Source organism: Alligator mississippiensis, chromosome 12 (assembly GCF_030867095.1).
Source record: "Alligator mississippiensis isolate rAllMis1 chromosome 12, rAllMis1, whole genome shotgun sequence".
Classification (NCBI taxonomy): Eukaryota; Metazoa; Chordata; order Crocodylia; family Alligatoridae; genus Alligator; species Alligator mississippiensis.
Window position 1 is genome coordinate 34,927,977 of NC_081835.1, and position 20,131 is coordinate 34,948,107.

At 46.6% G+C, this 20,131-nt stretch overlaps 1 long non-coding RNA gene across 2 annotated transcripts; it reads right to left on the reverse strand.

Moving 5' to 3' along the window:
- Positions 1 to 224: 224 nt before the first annotated feature.
- On the reverse strand, positions 225 to 17,924 carry LOC132244502 (uncharacterized). Of its 2 annotated transcripts, none has more exons than XR_009456016.1 (3): positions 17,362 to 17,924; positions 1,939 to 2,019; positions 225 to 695 (listed from the first exon to the last, which is right to left on the reverse strand). It is a non-coding gene; the product is annotated as an uncharacterized LOC132244502 (long non-coding RNA). The 2 variants fall into 2 exon arrangements; XR_009456017.1 differs by lacking the exon at positions 17,362 to 17,924 and adding an exon at positions 8,542 to 8,629.
- Positions 17,925 to 20,131: the final 2,207 nt, after the last annotated feature.

The following is a 20,131-nucleotide window of genomic DNA, read 5'->3' on the forward strand; positions in this document are numbered from 1 at the left end:
GTGCCCCTCACTCCCAAACTGCAGTATTCTGCCCGCTATGTGTCATGATGTTTCCCCTTGGGGCCTTACTGTTTTTTCCAGTTTTACAAGTTAAGCAACCCTCAATGTTGCAAATAACTGTTTATTTGGCAGTGATGACAGCAAAGCCAGAAACAAAGCCCAGGACCCTGGCCTGATGATCTCCTGTTGGCTGCCCACATTGAAAGAAAAGAAGACAGAAAAGTTTTTTACATAATTAACCTTTGCTGATTTATTAACCAAGGTAACCATTATCAAGAAGCTGTACTCTTCAACTTTTTCAACCACAGGCAATAAACAGCGAGTTTCATTACAAGACCTTTTTTACCAGCACACAGTAACCATAGACATTGTTTATGCTTAAATTAACAAACAAGATCAATAATCAGCAATAGTCAGCTACTATCACTGAACATAAGCAATACTGGTTTTCTATGTTTCTGAGATGAGCTGCCCTTCTCTCTCACTTTCCTGTGAATGCCTCCTGCTGCATTACCCGGTTGACACTTAGCCACAGCTTGATATGCCTGTCCTGGTATCTCCTGCAATGACACCATGCAGCTACTGATGGACCTGAAGATTCTATCTGTCTGGGCAACATTATCAGGCTTCCTATGTGGTCTGTGTTTTTTTCAATGGTGGTAATGGTGGCAGTGATGGCAGGGTAACAACTGGAGCTGAAATTCAAGGAATGAAGGTGAGGAATTATTCTGTGCTCTGTGAATCAGACGAGCAGATGAGGAAAAAAAACATCAAGTAGGGCTTTCCTGCCTGCCTGTCCAAGTTGTTGAACTGCAGACCCTGTACAGCTGCAAACAAGTTACCAGCTGAGCTCTGTGCTTCGCGTTGCCTTTCACCTTCCTGCATGACAATCCAATTCAATCCCCCCCACCTGCCAGTTAGTTATTGGTTGTATTAACTCCTCACCCCCACCCTCTCATGTCAGTTGTCACATTTCAGAAGGATGATAGCATCATAAAACCATAGGATCAATCATCTTTCTAGTGACTAATTATCCCACTAATCTGGATTTCACTGGGAGAAGGGAAAGCATCTATCTTGGTGCTGCTGCTTAAATTCCGTATGGCTTTTGGTGAGAAAAAATTATAATTAGAGTTCTAGTAGCGTCTTGCTGACAGATATGGTCAAGAGATGTACAAAGTCATGTGTGTGATTTACAAAGACTCTTAAGTGACTTGGAAGCATTATTCCCTATGAAAGTTACTAAGATTTAGACTTAGTAAACATTGAGACTCAGTGGCTGTGTTTACATGAGATGCTGACTGCACAGTAGCCAAAAAATACTGTTCAGTAGCATGTCACAGCACAGGAACAGTATTATTAAGCTACTGCACAGTAGCATTGCCTAAAAGATGTTCACTGGCACTACAGCGCAGTAACTCTAGTTGCTGTGCATTTATTTAGTCCTTGTTAATACAAGTGCTGTGACAGGGCGGTTAACACACACTGCCACAAGCACATGAGGGAAGTAAAGAGAGAAGAATCTTACTGGGGTGAACCCAGACAAAGGAAAAGATGCAGCAAACCTGGGTGGGAGGGATGTCGTGTCCAGGCTGATCAGGGGAATCATCTGGGGAAGCTGCGGCCATGGCAGATCAAAGACTTCAACAGTGAACCCAGCTGCTCTGAGATGAACCCGGAGGGAAGAAAGAGACGTGGCCAACCCAGACAAGAAGAAAGCCACACCAGAGACCCTAAAGGGAATAGCTGAGAAAGAGAGGCAGCGGATCACATGCTGCCACAGCAGGCCCAATTGGCTAGTGCATGAGATTAAAGGGATGCCAACAAAGCAGTCAGGGTTGATCCCCAGGAAAGAAGAATGAGACAGAAGTGTGGAGAGACCACAACAGAGGGGGATTGACCCCGGGACTTGGAGGGGAGTCCTGGCAACTGATTTACCTGAGAAAAGTTGGAGACAAAGTGATGACGAGGCAGCCAGCGGGTCAAATCCGAGAGGATGAAATGAGCTTCTCTGGAGACCTGGAAGATAAGAGGGGCAAAAGAGAGGTTATAACCCAGCAGGGTAATCTTTCCAGTCCCAGCCCTGAGTGTCAAGGGCAGGATTTGAACCAGGGAGCAACTGGCTTGGGACCCATGCAGGGAAGAATGAGGCAGGCAGCTGGAATAAAGGGAGTACCTTGAACAGGGACCCAATAGCCAGAAATTTGAACTCCCAGCAGCAAAGACTAGGAACAGCAAGCCCAGAGATGCACTGCTAGATCTGTTTCTGGCCAAAGGGGATGATCTGGTGAGTGATCTGAGGATTGAAGGCAAGCTTGGTGACAGCAACCATGATCTGATTACCTTCTCTGTCCAACACAGGGTGGTAAAATCCTTCAGTAAAACAGAAATCCTCAACTTTGGGAAGTCTGACTTCCCCAAACTCGGGAGACTGGTCGGTCAGGCACTAGGGGACCATAGCCCCCTAGTCAGGGGAGTCTATACGGAATGGTTGTTTCTAAAAAACTCAATCCTAAAGGCTCAAGGGAAGTCAATCCCATCCCACAGGAAATGCAGTCAGAGGGCAGGGAAGCCCCCTTGGCTTAAAGGGAACTTCTTGGTCTCCTGAACCAAAAAAAAAGAAGCCTACACCAGATAGAAAACTGGAATCATCACCAAGGAGGACTACTCAGCATGAACCCATACCTGTAGGGAGTGGTCCAGAAAAGCCAAAGGAGCAACTGAACTTAGGCTAGCTGCCAGAATCAAGGATAACAAAAAGTCGTTCTTCAGATATGCGGGAAGTTGGAGGAAGAACAAAAGCAACGTTGGTCCCCTGTGAGATCAAATGGGGCAGCTGAGATCTGGTGCCTAAGAAAAGGCCAGTCTCCTAAACGATTACTTTGCATCAGTTTTCCACCCACCCAAGGGGGTCATGCTGTCAGACAGGACGCAAAACAACCAGGGCTCAAGAGATGGGCCCACAATTGACATAGATCAAGTGAAAGAACACCTTGAGAGGCTTGACATCCACAAATCCATGGGTGCAGATGGATTACACCCAAGAGTCTGAAAAGAGCTGGCGGACATCATAGCAGGCCCTATGGCCAAGATATTTGAAAGCTCATAGTGCTTGCAGTATGACAGTGATGTACCGGAAGACTGGAAAAGAGCCATCATGGTCCCAGTCTTCAAGAAAAGGAAGAAAGAAGATCCAGGGAATTACAGACCTATCAGTCTGATGTCCATCTCTGGAAAGATCTTGGAGAAAATTATCAAGGGATCCATATGCAACAGGCTAGCGGAAGGCACCTTACTGAAGGCCAGGCAACATGGTTTTATTCCTGGAAGGTTTTGCCTGACCAATCCCATCTGTGACCGTCCTTCTATGACCAGGTGATGCATTGCCTGGACAGGGGAGATGAGGTTGATGTAATTTATCTGGACTTCAAGAAGTCCTTTCACTTTGTCTCCCATGATGTCCTCATGACCAAGCTGGGGAACTGCGGCCTTGACCATCTCACAGTACGATGGCTGGGGAACTGGCTCCAGGGTCAGACCCAAAGGGTATTAGTCGATGGGAACAAATCAAAGTGGTGCAAGGTTACCAGTGGAGTCCCCCAGAGCTCAGTGTTTGGGCCAGTACTCTTCAATATCTTCATTAATGACCTGGATTTGGGCATCAGATTTGGACTGGCAGAGTTTGCAGATGACACTAAACTACAAGGGAAGGCTGTCATACTGGAGGGTAAGCTGGGCATATAGGCTGACCTGGACATGCTTGCAAAGTGGGCAGACCAAAACCTGATGGCATTCAATGTAGAGAAATGCAGGGTACTCCACCTTTGGAGAAAAAAAAATAGCATCACACTTATAGGCTTGGTGGTGGGACACTTGCTAGCACCATGACTGAAAGGGCCTGGGGGGTCTTGGTTCACCACAAGATGGAAATGAGCCCCCCAATGCAATGCCGTGGCCAGCAGAGCAAACCAAACTCTGGCATATACATACCAATTCATGCTGAGCAAAACCAGGGACGTCATCCTCTCACTTTACTCAGCCTTAGTGAGGCTGCAGCTGGAGTACTGCATCCAGTTTTGGGCCTCCCACTTCAGGAGGGCTGTGGATAAGCTTGAGAGAGTCCAGAGGATAGCCACCCATGTGATCAAAGGCCAAGAGAGCAAGCCTTATGAGGGGAGGCTGAGAGACATTCTGTCTGGTGAAGAGAAGCCTCAGGGGAGACTTGGTGGCTGCCTACAAGTATATAAGAGGGGGGTGGTGTCAGGATCTGGGAGAACTGTTGTTCACCAGGGCTCCCCAAGGGATAACTAGGTCCAATGGCCACAAACTTCTAGAAGGATGATTCAGACTTGATATAAGAAAGAACTTTACAGTCCAAGTGTCCAAGGTCTGGAAAAGACTCCCCTCCCCCCCTCCCCGAGGTGGTGCAAGCACATACTTTGGACTCATTAAAAAGGCTTTTGGATGTTTATCTTGCTGGGATCATCTTATCCCTGCAGACTTCCTGCCTTTGGTGCGGGGTGGACTTGATGATCTCACGATGTCCCTTCCAGCCCCTAATGCCTATGAAAGCTATGAAATCTATGAAACATCTGGTGTGGATAGGGCAAGGTATGGGGATGGTGGAGTCCTGCAAAGAGGAGCCAACCATCTGAATCATTAACAGACATCTTGTCTCCTAGGATTGTTCCTATGTTTTCCTCCTTAACATCAAAGTCATGGCAGGGGAGTTTTAAAAAGTAACAGCCTATCCTAGCAAGGCAACAAACAGGCTCCAGGTGGGTCAGCATCAACCTTCACAAGTACTAAATAAATGCACAGTAATGACTGCACAGTAGTGTCTGATGTAGACACATCCACTAAATGGTACTGGCCACATGACTATGCAGTCATTACTACACAGTCATTACAGCATGATCAGGTGATTGACTGTGCAGTCACACCAAGGAACAGCTCTTTTGTGATGCAGACTGTGCAGTAGCTTTTGACTACTGTGCAGTACCATCATGTCATGCTTCCTGTCACACAACACTACTGTGCATTAGTCATGGGGAACTGCACAGTCAGCATCTAATGTAGACATGGCCACTGAGACTTACTCTCAGTAAACTTAGACTCCTAAACATTGGTTTAGAGTAACCAAAACTTAACATTTCAGTATTCCACAAAAAAACCCCAGAACTTGATTTGATACCAAATACTTCATAACATAGCTCATACTTCATAGAACTCAAAGCAAAATATTTTGGTACTCATAAGAAGAGAATGTGAAGTAAGTTGGAGAATGGTGATATTCTCCTGTATGTAATACATGGTGGTCAGAGCAGTCATCTTGGATGAGAAAGAGCAAGGTTCCATTCCTTCTCTGCTTGAGAGGATTCAAACTGATAATGGCTGAGTCAGTAGGGCATCAGCCCTGGATACTGATTTGAAGGGAGAGCCAGAATGCCAGTCTGCAGTGAGTCCATGCCATGGTAGCAGCAAGAGCAGTAAGTTTTATGTCCTAAAAGAGTGTGGGTCAACGTTTATGGCAGGTGTGCCATAAATTAGCCCTATGACACTCCAGTACCCTTCCACAGCCTGATCTGTTGCTCTGCTTTCTTCTCTTTGATTCCTATCCCACCTGCTACTCTGCTTTCTGCTCCCATCCATATTTACCACTGTACTTTCTGTCCTTTTCCCAATCTGCAATGTGCCACATAGATGCTGCCCACGTCCCTTGTGGAATGCATGATGCAGGTTGCCTACCCCTGGCCTATAGCAGCCACCCACTATGACATCTTGTTCTTTTCCCCCTTTCCCATTCCTTTTCCCATTGACACAGCATTGTGCTAATAGCCAATATGCTTCTGCCCCTGAATGGGCCTTTACCCTGGACTGGAAGGATTCCAGGGAACATAGCTTTAACCCCCTTCTCCCTTCACCTTTGACCAAACAGTTCTTGGGACACTTTTGATCTAGTCAGGGTCACCCCTAGCAGTATCAATAGTCCTCACATGGATGAGAAACATAAGGTACTAGTAAGAGGACTGGATGAGTCTCTGGCACCTTTCTATAACATCTTGGATTTGGACTCTTGGCCAGCAGCAGATCTCTGGATACAATAGGTCCAGTCAATGAATGGATGTCTCCATCTTCAGCATAAGGGTGTTGTCACTCCCAACATCATTTCTTACTAGGGGAATGAGTATCCTTGATTCCTTAAGCCATTGGGATGAATGGTATTGCTTGTTGTGCAAGTGTAGTGTGCTCCTTCTTCCCTGATGTCAGGATTTGGTATGTGTTCTTTACCACAATAGTGGTTAGGAATCAAAGAATCATAGAAAATTAGGGTTGGAAGGGACCTCAGGAGGTCATCTAGTCCAACACCCTGCTAAAGGCAGGACCATCCCCAACTAGATCATCCCAGCCAAAGCTCTGTCTAGCCAGGTCTTAAAAACCTCCAAGGATGCAGATTCCACCACCTTTCTGAGTAACCTGTTCCAGTGTTTTACTACCCTCCTGGTAAGAAAATTCTTCCTAATATTTAACCTAAACTTCTTTTGCTGAAGCTTGAGACCTTGTTCCGTCATCTACCACCACTGAGAACAATCTGTCTCCATCTTCTTTTGAAACTCCCTTCAGGTTGTTGAAGACTACAATTAAATCCCCTATCAGTCTTCTCTTCTATAGACTAAATAAGCCCAGTTGCTCCAGTTTTTCCTCATAGTCATGTCCTCCAGCCCTCTTTCCACTTTTTATTTCACTACATTGGATTCTATCTAATTTGCCCACATCCTTTCTGTAGTGGGGTGAAACTGAACACAGTACTTCAAATGTGGCCTCACCAGTGCTCAATAGAAGGGAATAATCACTTCCCTTGACCTGCTGGCAACACTCCTACCAATGCAGCCCAGTATGGCATTAGCCTTCTTTGCAACAAGGGCACACAGTTGTCTCATATTCAGCTTATTGTCCACTCTAACCCCCAGGTCCTTTTCTGTAGACTTGCTGCTTAGCTAGTATGTCCCCATCCTGTACTGGTGCATGGGATTGTTCTGTCCTCAGTGCAGGATTTTACACTTGTCCTTGTTGAACCTCATGAAATTTCTTTTGGCCCAATCCTCCAATTTGGCTATGTTACTCTGAATCCTAGCCCTTCATTGTATCTACTACTCCCCATAGCTTGGTGTAATCTGTAAACTTGCTAAGGTTGCACTCTATGCCATATTTCAGGTCACTGATGAAGACATTGAACAAAACCAGACCCAGGACCAATGCCTGGGGCATTCTATTGGATCTGGGCTGCCAACTAGCCATTGAATCATTGATTACTACCCAATGAGCCAGTTTTCTATTCACTTTACAATCCATTCATCCAGCCTATACTTCCTTAGCTTGCCTGCCAGAATGTTGTGGGAGACCATATCAAAAACCTTGCTAAAATCAAGGTATATCACATCCACTGGTCTCTCTGCATCCACAGAGTGAGTCACTTCATCATGGAAGGCAAGCAGGTTTCTCAGGTATGACTTGCCTTTGATGAATCTATGCTCCCTGTTCCTGATCACCTTCTCTTCCAAGTGCTTCAAGATGGATTCCTTGAGGATCTGCTCCATGATTTTTTCCAGAGACCGAGGTGAGGCTGACTGGAGTGACCCTCCTTTTTTTCTTTTATTAAATTTGGGCACTATGTTTGCCCTTTTCCAATTATGTGAGATATCTTCTGATCACCATAAGTTTTCAATGATGGCGAGTGGCTCTGCAATCTGTCGTACTTCTCTGCCTAGACACCTGCCCCTGCCTCAGAAAACACCTGTTTTCTGATGGCATTCAGCAGCAGGCACTTATTACATGGGAAGCAGTCCTCCATGTAGCTGTGTTTTGGCAGGGATATGCAGTTTACATTTCCCACAAAGACAAGTGAGGATCTAGATGGAAATGATTATATAGTTATATATTTATTTTTCTGCCCTGTTGTAAAGGTTCAGAGCAGCTTACAATATGTGGCCAGGTCATGAGCCCTGTCTCTTCACAGGGCTTCTCCAACCCCTATACTCTGTCCACACCACACCTGTGATATTCTGGGCATACATGCCTCTCCAGGACTCTTCCTCCCTCTTATTCAGGTTGGTCCCATTAATCCCCCTTCCATCTATCCCCTAACTAGCTGGCCTCTGCTGACTATACTTGGCTTGTACTTCTCAGCAGGCTGTCCTCTTCAGCCTGCTCACTTCACAGCTCCTCAGTTGTCCCTGCCAAGTGGCCCACAGGTTGGTTTGGAGTGGTACTGGCTGGCCCTTGCTTCTTCAGGCTCCTAGTGTCCACCCCTCTCTTTTGGCATGAACATCCACCAGACCTCTGAAATGTCCTTTCATAGCCTAGCCTTTTTGGGCTCCTTCAGCAGTAGAGGAAAATTGATTCCTCTCTCCCTGCCCTGTGAACCAGCTCCCCATCTTTTCTTTCTGCAGGAGGGACCCTGTGCTAAGTCTCCGCTCACCCAGGTAGGTGTTCTTGTCTCCACCAAGGAAGTCTCTGCTGCCTCCTGCCCCCAGTAAGTACCTGTGTTCTCTGGGCTGCATCTGGATTCTGGATGTCTGCTGTCTCAGGGCTCTGCTCTGCCAGTCCACATGGCCCCTGTTGCTCCAGATGTTCACTCTCTGGGGGCTTCCTTTTATCCCCCTGCCCTTTTTTATATTCTGGCTCCTCCTCTGAGAGCCAATTCCCATAGCCATGATTCCACATGATTTCCTGTTGTGGCCCAGGTGGGACTTCATTGGGAACACCTGGGCTCCTAGCACTCCATATCATCCTGCCTTTCCCATTGCAACTCCAGCATGGCTAAGTTGTATTCCTTCTAGTAATAGGCACCACCTCAGGTACCCTGTTATGCCTTCCCTCCCTCACAACCTTCCTGCCATGAACCCATACAAAGGTAAATCTTCCTGCCAATCCCAACCACATCTCTCTACTGTCACTCACAGTTACATACAAGAAATATCTTTGTACCCCCCATCCCTGCCTAACTCCCCCCAAATCCCCACCTCACCCCCAGGGAGATCTCCCTAAATTCTGCCAATATTCCTCCAAAGCCTCCTCCAAAATGCAACATAACATAACTCTAAATTTATAAAAACCCAAACCAAAAAGTAAAGACAGATACTCAAGCCCCATCTCAGTCAGTCCCTTAAGTACCAACCTTCAGCATCACCTGCCTAGGAAAAATCTGATGGCTTTGTAGGACCCAAAGGCTGGCTAGGTCCTTCTCCCTCAGTTTGAGTGGCCAAGATGGTGCCTCAGCTGAGCCCCAGCCTTCCCCAAAGGGGAGATGGGGGCAGGGACTGATGGCAGGCCTCCCTGGGATGAAGAATTTGCTGCCAGCTTTGCAGAGTTTGCAAACTAGCTGGGTCCTTCTTTAGAAACTCCTCCTGGACAAAGCCCACACAGGTATAGACAGAGAAGGAGCTAGCAGTAGTAGTGCTTTTGGCAGAATGATGCCTGCCAGCCATTAGAGTGCTGCTACTCTTCTTACCTCATAAAGGTTAAAACAATTTTCCCTTCACTTAACCTGTTGGTAACTCACCAATCCTACACTGAAAGAACACAGAGAGGGAACTCATTCTGAAAACTCCCACTCAAACTCCTGCATCAGCTTTCCTGTTTGCTGTATCATAATTCTTGCGGGATCTAAGGCTAGCTAAATATAGGTTATTCTGCTTGATGTTACCACACATGAGGGTGCATGTAGTAACTTGGTTGTAAAAATTTTACCATTTGTGAGTGTAGAATTGTGGGTTTACATTATGCCTACTTAAAGCTATTGTAAATGACAATAAAAGGAGAAACAAAGGCAAAGCAAGATGTCTCTAATCTCAGGCATTCCTGACTGCACAGTGAAATCATTTATTTTTATCTACATAATTATACCAACTCATCTTCATCAAATTAAAAGTAAAGGTTGTGTAAGGATTGACTGGGACCTGGGTAGCATGATCCCCTTGAACTAAGTCAAGGTGCGCTGTGACCAGTGGGGTCCCTCAAGGCTCTGTCCTAGGGCCTATACTATTTAACATCTTCATCAATGATGTGGACATTGGTGTCAGAAGTAGACTGGCCAAGTTTGCCAATGACACCAAACTCTGGGGTAAAGCATCCACACCTGAGGACAGGAGGGTGATCCAGGCAGATCTTGACAGGCTTATGAAATGGGAGGATGAGAACCTGATGGTGTTCAACACTGAAAAATGCAAGGTTCTCCATCTTGGGAGGAAAAACCTGCAGCATGCTTATACGTTCAGTAGTGCTACGCTGGTTAGCACTACAGATAAAAGGGACTTGGGGGTCATGGTTGACCACAAGATGAACATGAGCCTTCAGTGTGATGCTGTGGCTACTAAAGTGAGCAAAACAATTGCTTGCATCTATAGATGCTTCTCAAGCAAATCCTGGGACATCATTCTCCCCTTGTACTCGGCCTTGGTGAGGCCACAGCTGGAGTACTGTGTACAGTTTTGGGCTCCAGAATGCAAAAAGGATGTGGAGAAGCTTGAGAGAGTGCAGAGGAGAGCCATGCACATGATCAGAGGTCAGGAAAACAGACCTTATGATGACAGGCTGAGAGCCATGGGGCTCTTCAGCCTGGAAAAGCACAGGCTCAGGTGTGATCTGGTGTCCACCTATAAGTTTATCGGGGTGCTCATCAGGATGGGAGAATGTCTATTCACCAGAGCACCCCAAGAGATGACAAAATCGAACGGTCACAAACTCCACCACGACTGATTCAGGCTGAACATAAGAAAGAACTTATTCACTGTCTGAGCCCCAAGGTTTGGAATGGACTGCTGCAAGAGGCGGTTCAAGCACCCACTTTGAACACCTTCAAGACACATTTGGATGCTTATCTTGCTGGGATCCTATGATCCCTGCTGACTTCCTGCCCCTGGGGCAGGGGGCTGGACTTGATGATCCACCAGGGCCCCTTCCAGCCCAAATGTCTATGAAATCTATGAAAGTCAGAGGTTTACGGAAGTGAAAGCCAAGGCCAAAGCTAAGTGTCAGTCCTGGTCCAGATTAGCAAACTAAAGGTTTAGAGAAGGTCATCGTTACAGCCAGCATTTGATCCAGGATGAAAAATCCAAGAAGAGAAAAGGCAGGAGGGGGCCAACCCAGAGGCTCAGAGTACATAGTCAGTATTAGAACTTCCAAGAAGACCAAAGGCACAGTAAGGTAGTCTGTTGCCCAAACAGCCTGCTGCTGTCTAGTGGGAACTTATTTAGGCCAGCGTGGTTGGGGTCCACTTCCTGAGGAATGCCTCAGCCTGATTCCCTGATTATGCCTAGTTGGGGTCCTAGACTGAATCTGCCTCAGCTGGACCTTGGCTCATTACAGGCACTTGGAGTAGTGTTCAGAATGGGACACTGTAACACTGGGCCCAAATATTGTACAAGAAGTTCAGGGAAAGGCTTAGAGGTGCTTCAGGTAGTTACTTGAGAAAGCATCCAAGCATATAAAAAAAATATACTGTAGAATCTGTATATAACCAAACCCCAAGGCTTAATAAAATGGTTTCCTGTTAAAAACAGTGACAGAGACTGAAGAGGCAGGCACATCAATCTAATGAAATGATAACTGTCTTCAGCTACTTTAAAATAAATCAGTGATAAAGCTCAATGCCAATCTTTCTTTTTCAAATGTTTGCTGCTTGGAATGCCTAGGTCTGGAGTAAAGAAAGGGAGAATACCCAATTCAGTCTTTAGCTCACAAAGGATCGTCAAAGAAATAGCTGTTTTTGAAAGACTTTATATTAATAATACCAAAACTCAACATCCTCAAAAACAGAAATAATGTAAAACCAGCACTAGATTCACCAGCCTATCCATAATCTGTGACTAATCCATTACCGGGACTATGACAATACTATAGTGGAAGCAAAGAACCTATAAAGACCAAATATATAAGTTTAAAAGAAGCCTTTTATTTTACATGCTTGCTTCTCAGAACACCTAACTCTGGTGGGAAACAAAAATGGAAGTAGTATTAATTGGTTTGGAAGTGCAATGCATAATAAACCAATACCTTTCCTATAGTGTCTACAGTTGAAGAAATGACACAAAATCCAACTGAGTCTGCATCTACATGAGACATTGACTTCTCAGTCATTACTGCACAGTCATTTAGTATTCGTACAAACAAGTGTACCCCTCAGCCTTCTCTTCCCCAGGATGAACAGTCCCAGATACCTTAACCTTTCCTCATAAGGTTTGTCCTCTGGGACCTTAATCATTCTTGTGGCCCTTTTCTGGACCCTTTCAAGATTCCAACATATTTTTTAAGTGCAGCACCCAGAACTGGACACAGTACTCCAGCTGGGTCTCACTAGCACTGAGTAGAGAGGAAGTATCACCTCCTTAGTCCTGCTGGTGATGCATCAGCTAATGCATCCCAGTATGCTATTATCTCTGTTGACTACAGCATCGCACTGGCAGCTCATGTTCATCCTGTGATCAACCATAACATCAAGGTACCTTTCAGCCATCATGCTAGCCAGGACATCTCCACCTTATGTTGCTGGTTACTTCACCCCAGATGAATCACTCTCCATTTATCCTTATTGAATTGCATCCAGTTCCTCTCTGCCCACCTTTCCAGTTTGTCCCGTTCTGTTTGGATCTGCATCCTATCCCCTAGCATGACTGCTTTTCCCCATGACTTAGTATTGTACGCAAACTTGGCCAGCGTGCTTTCCACATCCTCATCTAAATCATTGATAAAGATGTTGAACAGCACAGGGCCAAGAATCAAATCCTGAAGGACACCACTGGCCACCTCCTGCCAAGACAATACAGACTGGTCCACTAACCCTCTCTGGGCTTGACCTCTTAGCCAGTTCCCAACCCACCTGATCATGGCCTCTGCCAGCTCACAATCCCCCAGTTTTTTTATAAAAGTGTCATGGGAGACTGTAACAAAGGCCTTTTTAAAAGCCAAGTATATGACATCAACTATGTCTCCCACATCTAAGCAGTTTTTTACTTGATCATAGGAGACAAGGTTGGTCAGACATGATCTGCTCACAGTGAAACCGTGTTGGCTATTCTGCAGCATCATGCCTTCTGCCAGTCTCTCAAAAATGGACTTCTCGATAATTTTTTTCCAAAATTTTACTCAGTAGGGAGGTCAAACTGACCAGCCTATAGTTTTGTGGATCCTCCCTCCTCCCCTTCTTAAAGATTGGCATGACATTGGCCTTTTCCCAGTCTTCTGAGACCTCTCCCAAACACCATGAGTTTTTAAATAACATTGCCAATGGTCCCGCAATGACTCCAGCCAATTCCCTCGGCACTCTCAGGTGTACTCCATCCAGTTCTGCCAACTTGAAGACATTCAGCTGCTCCAAGTTCTCCCTCACCAGTTTAACAGTGACCATTGGTTGACAATCACTCCCCACACACCTCACCCCCACATCCATCCAACCAGGCAGGTGATCACCATTTGTATGCAGGAACACTGATGCAAAATATTCATGAAAGAGTTTAGTTTTCTCCTGACTGTTATCAACTGTCCTGTCCCATTCTGCAAGTGTCCCTGGAGTCCCTAGAGTGTGCGAGTCCCTGGAGCTGCATGTGGTCCCATATCACACAGCTCCTGTGCTCCCACCCCAGTCCCTGGCCACAGGTGGTGGCAATGTGTAGGCCCAACCCCACCCAGCCCCATGACACATAGCTCCTGTTCCAGTCCCTGGTTGTACATGGTGGCAGGGTGCAGAGCCAGCCCAAAATGGCCCCAATAACAGCAGTTCCTGCACTCCCACCCAGTCCCCAGCCACATGTGGTGGCAGCATGCAGGGCCACCCCCAACCAGCCTCATAGCATTCAGCTCCTACATCACGCAGGACCAGCCCGGCTCCACAGTGCATGGCTCCCCATGGTCCCATCCTCTTTCTTCCAGTGGGAGTCCCTGGCCCCAATCTGGTGGGGCCCTTACCCAAATTCCCATTCTTGCAGGCAGGAAGCTGGAAACAGCTTTGAGGTAACACAGCAAAAGCTTCTGCTGGGCAGAGGCTTCTTGTCTCCAGTTCCCCCTGGCTTGGAGCAGGGGGCAGGTCAGGCCAGGCTGGGGTGGGAGAGTGGTTCCTTAGCAAACAGAACTACACCTCCTGCATGGAGGCTCCAGCTTGCAAAGGGGCAATGAGGGCCAGGGTTTACAGAGGGCTTATGGAAGGGTCCCATTGGCTGGATGGCCTGGTGGGCCAGATCTGGCCCGTGGGCCATATTTTGCCCACCCCTGGTGTAGCACCTGACATTTGTGTACATCGAATTTCATTTTGTTGTCTCTAGCCCAGATCTCTAATCTGAAAAGTTCTTTTTGGAATCTACTCATGATTTCCAAAGTATTTGCAGTTCTTCCCAGTTTCACATCATTGTGCCAGTGGAAGCCCTCTATTCTGGCATCCAGATCATTGATAAACATGCTAAATACCACTAGACTCAAGACAGATCCCTGTAGAACCCTACTTAAAGTCTCCTATCATCCTGACATTGAACCCTTAGCTTGTGGTTATTGAGCCAATTAAATATCTACCTTATAGAAATTTTATCCAGCCCACATTTCTCCAGTTTGTCTATGGGAATGTCATATGGCACTTTATCAAAAACCGTATTGAAGTCTAAGTATACTATGTCTATTGCATTCATTTCATCCACCCTACTAGTTACTTTGTCAAAGATGATGATCAAGTTAATTTGTTATGATTTGTTCTTAACAAATCCATGTTGGCACCTATCAATCTGTCTTTCCTCCCCACTGCTTTTTTCAAATTTAAATTTTTAAAATTTGCTCCAGGAAATTTTTAGGTATTGAACTGAAGCTGACCAATATGACTGAACTCCCCCCCGCCAACTGCCTTTTTCGAGGATGTACATTATGCGAGTCCTTTTCCAGTCCTCTGGAATCTTGCACATTTCCCATGACTTTGTAAGTACTATTGTTAATAGCTCCAAGATCCTTTTGTGTAGTGCCTTCAGTACCCTGGGATGAATTTAATTATTTCTAAAGCACTGTGAATTATGTCTATCTCAGGTTAGCAAAGACAAATGAGCATGAATCAAGTCAGCTCCAGATAACTTATATTTTAGGGATTCCAGTTTGGGTCTGGACTTATATACTCAGCTGTAATCTCTACTAGGCTGTGGAACTCTGTGAAGGGATTATCATGAATTCTAGACACACTCTAACCTGCAAATGCCAACCAACAGTGCTGCAGTACAATGATCAGCAGAATTGCTTTGCATTCTAAAACAGTCTTTTATTGCCCCCCCCCCCCAAACCCACCTCCCCCCCAAAAAAGCACCCTGCCCCAAAAATATGTTGTGGATGAATGTGATTACCTTTCTTTGCGTGGGCTTTTTTCTTTATGCATTTGTGTTTTTAACTTAACAAAGGAAAGCAATTGGAACACTGATTGTCAAAAGCTTGTGTGTGTGTGTGGGGCGGGGGGGACTTAGTAATCCACAAATAGGCTTCAAATGACCAAAGAAAGTCCTGTTTGACAATTTTGATAGATGGGAGCTTGTTGTTGTGATTTCTATTTTAGATAATTTCTCCACCCCTAAACAGAAGAAATTCTCTGTAATGAAATTGTAAAGAGTCTGCATTCTGGAAGGCTGAACCTTCTCACAGAAAGAGTGCAAATTGTTTTGTTCTACATTAATCTACGTTTTAGCAGTAACAGTACACAGCACTGCCACGCTTCTGCACCATGCTTGCAGATATGATATAAATTAAGCATTCCTCACAGGCATGCTTGACAGCAAGAAATTTAAAAGAGAATTCACAACAAATAAATGAGAAACGGACTATGTTTATGCATTCACTGAGCATGCTTCACTAGCATTTTGTACCATGTGATTACTTGTTCCCAAGGCAATAGCTGCGATACAAAGCAAACCTTGTCCTATATAAATTCAAAGGCTGGGTTTTGGGGGGAAGATTGCAAATATGTTCATACATCCTACATAATCTACAACACAATGTTACAATTATTTTCTGGTGCATAATCACAATTTGAGGCATTACATATCTAAACCTTAATAAATAAATGACAAAATATTTAGTCATTTTGTGGTCAAAGAAGTCACTATAAAAACTATGGCAAATGGAACTGTCTCATCTTCCAAGGCTGCTGTTCAGCTACTGCCCCTGAACTGTGCATTTTTAAAAATTATTTGCACTTCATTAAAGTTGTATTTCTATAGTGACTGATTTACTTGCTCAATAACCATAGGCTATCTATGTAAATCCCACTTCTTTGATCATCCACTACTCAAAGCAAACATAGTTGGAGCATAATCTCACCCAACACAATCCCAGATATTAAGCATAATTTGGTAAGGAATTGCTCTCAGCAGAAGTAAGTAGACCAAATAGCTGTGATGCAGACTGGAAGTGCTTCTGGTCCACTTCCAGGTCTGCTGCTGACCACACTGGGGATTCCCTCACACTTCTGTGGGACACTCCATCCTCCCCAGCATTGCAGCACTCATGAGCCCCCTGCTGCCTAGAGGTATGTAGAAAAAACATTAAAACTGTGTCTATGTCTGAATCTCCAAATCTCTCTGAATCTCTCCAAATCCATTCCAAGGGTTCAGTTTCGATTTAGAGAGATTAAAGGCTCTGATTTGATTTGGATTCGGAGATTTGGCTACCTAATGGGGCCGAATTTATGCTGAATTGAATCAGGGACTGAAGCTTCACACAGCCCTAGTAGGGATCTCTCTGGAAACTCACTGACCCCCCATGAACTGCCTGCCTCCAGAGGAAAGCTCAGTCAGCCTCTGGATGATACTTGCGAATGAACTACTTGAAATCTATCTAGATATATAGCTTGCTGTAAAAGGAGATGCATGATCAAAGGTTACCTAGCCACACTGTTTGCTCTAAGGTTACTCTGTGATACAGCCCTATCCTGTACCCTCCCCCATGGCTACTCTCTGTAATCAATGTCCCTTCCAGCCCTAATGTCTATGAAATCTATGAAAGTTCTCCATTGTACTATGGGCCACAGGCAGACCAGGACTCCTGGTGTTCCTCTGGGCTCTGCCTCCCCTTATACTCCCATCCTAGTACTAGCCTGATGTTGTTGGTCTTAATCATGTTGTTAATGTTGCAAATGCACCATCAATGTCCCCTAGTACCTGGTGAATACTTAGCACAAGCCTTAAGCCCCAATTTAATTAAGTCCACTGGTCTGTCAGACTACCTCTGTTCAAAATTATATTCCCCTGGATGGGATTTTACTCCTCATTAAATTAACAGTAGGTCCACACTCTACATGTTCTTTGAGGGTTGCTGGAGAATCCTTTCTCCTCACCTCATACAACTCACAGTTAGTTGTCTTCCTTCCTTCCACAGGACGGCGAGGAATCTTCAATGCTTGACTGGCTCAGGAGCAGGTCTGGGACTCTCATCCATTTTAAAGATTCCTCCAAGTCTTTATGTGTGGGAACTGGAGTTGTTCCAACTTGCCAGGGCAAGTTGCAATGGGAGCCAGCTTCTTCCCCACCATGCTCCTTCCTCTGGGGCCTTTTCCATTGAGGCTGGGTGTACCATTATGATATATTCTGGCATGCACCCTGCCAGCCAGAGCCAGCATGCACTGATAGAGTGCGGTGGGAGCAGTGTTGGGATTTCCCCAGACTGTGCCACTGATGTGCCTACTGGTAAGTCTTAGGGGTGTGGGTCTCCTGATGCTTCCAGGCCACTCACTGCCTTGGAAGCTCATGTCTTGCTGCCACACATATGCTTATACTTCATGTACCTTGACTTAAATGTAGTCCCATTAATAGTATACCATAGATAAAATTAAGCAATGCCTGCATACTTGAAGGAAAGAGCTTTAACTTGCCAAGTTGACTGATCGATGAACTGTGTATAGCCAAATAAATAGGACTTCTGAAAGAAAAAAAAATTCTATTAAATATTACATCACTCAAAGAAAAATACCATTGGTTTACCTAATTTTCCTAAAAGTCATCACTTGAGCATAGGTGAGCCACAATTACTTACATAAAGTAGATTTTTTCAAGGATTCATCTACATTTGAATAAAAGTGGCTGTTATGGAAGACTGGCCATGTCTTCATCTGCATACATAACTGCAGCATGTTGAGCCAGGTCCGAGCACCCCTGGATAGTAGGGAGCCCAGGGCTGCTCTGACTGAGATTAACATGCTGCAGAAGGGCAGCTGGGGCAAAAGGGTGCTCCAGTGTAGGGCTAGCTGGCAGACAGTCCCTGCACTGAGGCACCTTCATGCCCCAGCCAACCCCTTCAGCGTCTACATTTACCCTGCTGTGGAGTATATTACTCCAGCCTAATAGCCCTGCTCATGTAGATGCTGAGATGTTTACTGCAGAGCTAACTAGTCTACTCCATAGTAAAAATCTCATGCAGATATGCCCACTAGGTGTAAACTTAAATATTCATTATAAATCTCTTATGTATATTTAATGAACATATTAATCCAGCAGTTCCCAGTGGTACACAGATGACCTGGAAGTGGTATGCAGAAGGCTGGGGGGAGGGGCCACATATACCCTGAGACCAGCAGCAGCCTGCTGCACACAGCCACCACATGTCGAGCAGCACCCAGTAGGTAAGTGTGCTGAGGGAACGGGGGAGGGGCAGATCAAGGCCTCCATGGTGAGGGAGGTAGTGGGGCAGAGGCAGGGCCTGGGGTGAATGGGCCCCCAGGGCAGGTGGAGCAATGGCCAGAGCCCAGGCAGCTTATCAAGGGGCATGGGAGGAGGGGCTCCCTGCCATTGCATAAGCCCCAGGGCAGGCATGGGGGGCACATGCACCCTGGATCTGTGCGTGGGGCATAGGCAGGCTGCCTTTGCATACTGGGTTCTACACCATGCTGCCACTAGCCCAGGAGCCTCATGTGATGCCATGTGCCTGCCACACACTGGCCGCACTGCGTCCTCTGCCTGCCCAGCAGCGGCAGGCACATGGCATCCCATGCAGGTCCAGAGGCAGGGGTAGCATGGTGCAGAGTACAGCAGCAGCCCACTGCTCCCCAGAAGTTTTCTCCTCTTGGGAGCAGGGCTGGCACAAAGGCAGCCTGGGCCTTTCCAGGGAAGTGAGGGGGGGGGGCTGTCCCATGGGGTGCAGACATGGAGCCAGCATGGGGGGCATGTACCCCCCAGATCTGTGCACTGGTGGAGGTGGGTTGTGTTCTGCACTACATTGCACTGCCTCCAGATCTGTGCAGGACACCATCTGCCTGCCACTGCCCAGTGGGTAGAGGAACTCGGCCAGCACGCAGTATGCACCTGGTGCCCTGTGCAGCTCCAGAGCCAGAGGCATCAGCAGCAGCATGGTGCAGAGCCCAGCATGCAATGTGCAGCCTGCCTCTCCCTGGGTCCCTAGAAAGGCCCAAGCCATCTTTGTGCTGGCCCTTCCACAGAGATGGGGCAAGCTGGCCCAAGGGGAGAAACCCCCCAGGGAGCAGCGAGCTGGTGATGTGTTCTGGACTATGCTACCACTGTGTCCAGAGCCCTGTTGGATGCCATGTGGCTGCCACCACTGGATGGGCAGGGGACATAGTGCAGTCAGTGCACAGAAGGAACATGGCATCACGTGAGGCTCCCGGGTCAGCAGCAGTGTGGTGTAGAGCACAGTTTGCAGCAGGCTGCCCGCCTCTGCCCCATGCACAGATTGGAGTATTCTGTTTATCTGCACAGCAGAAATGATGCTGTAACAGGCATCGCTTCCGAGCCAAGTTGCGGCCCGCTCACCTGTTCCTGCAGCAACCTCCTGCCTTCTCTCCTGCCACGTCTTGATGTTAATTAATTAATTAGCGGGAGGCTGCCCATAATGCCCCGATGCCGGGGGGGGGGTACTCTGCGGCTCCAACCTCCCCTAATACCGCAGCCCAAGCCTCGCAGATGTAAGTGCTGTCATCTCTCTTCTGCCCCCTTTCGGAGACTCGCTATGCTGCCCCCTTTTTGGGGCTCCCCATGCCCACACTTGGGCTCCCTATGCCCACACTTGGGCTCAATCGCCCCTCTCTGGGGCCAGGGTCTATGCCCCTATAAACTGCGCCCTCACTGGCATCTGGCTGTGCCCCGCTTGGGCTTACAAAATGGCCCCCGTC